The sequence below is a fragment of the Lathyrus oleraceus genome, chromosome 5 (genome assembly GCF_024323335.1).
Source record: "Lathyrus oleraceus cultivar Zhongwan6 chromosome 5, CAAS_Psat_ZW6_1.0, whole genome shotgun sequence".
Classification (NCBI taxonomy): Eukaryota; Viridiplantae; Streptophyta; class Magnoliopsida; order Fabales; family Fabaceae; genus Lathyrus; species Lathyrus oleraceus.
In genome coordinates, this window is record NC_066583.1 from 647,534,010 (window position 1) to 647,535,915 (window position 1,906).

Consider the following 1,906-nt stretch of genomic DNA (forward strand, 5'->3'; position numbering starts at 1 on the left):
AGATTATTGTATTTGAATAACACAAGGCCAAACATCACTATTGCAAAAATAACCAATTGAGCTAATTTCTTCAGAACCCTATACAATTTCATCATAACACAATTTTAGAGTCGTTGGGTATTTGAAACAAAACTATGGTAGAGGTCTGTTGTTTCCTATGTCTTCAACAATGCAAATTCTAGTGTACTTATTGGGCATGATGTGTTGATTCTAGGAAATTAACACCAGGTTATTGTTTTTTCATTGGTTCATACCTTGTACCGTGGAAAGAAAAGAAGTAGAAAACATTCTCTATATCACATTATGAAGTAGAATATAGAGCATTAAGATCGACTAAATGTGAGTTGGCTTTGCTTCTATGCATTCTAAGAGATCTGGAATTTATTTCTTGTAAGCCACATGGTATGTATTGTGACAATCAAAGTGAATTTCACATAGATTCAAATCATGTTTTCTATGTAGAACAAAACATCTTAAGATTTATAGTCACCTAGTAAGACAAAAGGTTTAACAAGGAATTTTGAAGTTGTTAGCCATATCCTCTCAAGAGCAGCTGACATATTTTCTTACCAAACTTTCAAGCACAAGAAATTTCAATAACATCATATCCAAGCTTGGCATGCTAGACATCTACCATACTTAAGCATGAGGGAGGTTGTTGAAAGTATGCAGCAAAGTAGTGACTATGTGATGATGTTTTGAAGCCCCATCATCTTGTAACAAACTTACTATTTTTAGTAAGTATGTTTTAATAGTTAGTTACAAAGTTTTCATTTCAGGAAACTAATTAGTCATGCTTAGTTTGAGTTTGTTAAAGTTAGTTGAATCTAAATTACTTAGTTGAATATAGTTTACATTATGTTCCATTTATTATATAAGAATGACTAACGTGTAATCTCAATTCAAGCTCAATCAATCCAATTTTATGCCCCCAAGCTTTCTTTATTTTTTCTCTTTCTTTTTATAACTCATGATATTTTCAGTTTCTTAACATAATAACACCATTTTTCCTTGGATGAGAGAGAATAGCTAATTAGAGACAGAGATGAAGAAAGGAATCTAGAGCCAAATGGTTTTAATTTTTCTTTTTGTAGGAGTTATATGATTGTGAATGACATGTCTGTCGGATAATAACTGCAATTATACAATTTATCGGGTAGTTTTTAAAGATTGTCGAACCCACAGAGACTAATAATCACTCTAATGTTATCTATCGTTGCAATCACAAAGCGAAGGCTAAAGAATAAGGGGATAGTAACGGAAATATAAACGCTAATTGCTAGAGGTTTGAAAATGATGATAAAAAGAGTCCGAAATATGGATTACGTGTTTCTAAGGGATTAGGTAGAGTTTGGGTACTAATTATGATTTTATTACATTCTGTAGAAAATATTGATTTAAAGATTCCGTCTCACACTCTCGCGCTATTGACTAAAACCACACCTCTTAACCACAAGATATTGCTCTCGCTCTCCCGTTTCAGTTAGAAAGCATATTTTGAAAACCAATGAGATCCTAAACGATGCCTAAAGCGCTCTCGCTGTTTTTAGGACCGATGCCAAGTTTCCTCGCACTCTCACGCTATCGGCTAGAATCTTAGTTTGTTCTTCACTCTCGTGTCAAAACAATGAAACATAGAATTGGAAACTAAAACTAAAACTTAAACAAAATTTAATCACAATTTCGCGCCTATTGTTTCTACTGAGTCCCATCGGTAACGAAGATCCACAAACGCCGGACTTAGTCAAAATTAGCAAGACATAATTTTAATTAAAAGTAACATGATCACAACAACTAAACTTAATAACAGCATGACATGTAATATAGTAAAGGTAATAACAAGTATAAATAATAAATCAGTAAAAATATGAAATTAAAGAATATGAAACTTGAATTGAAATGAAAA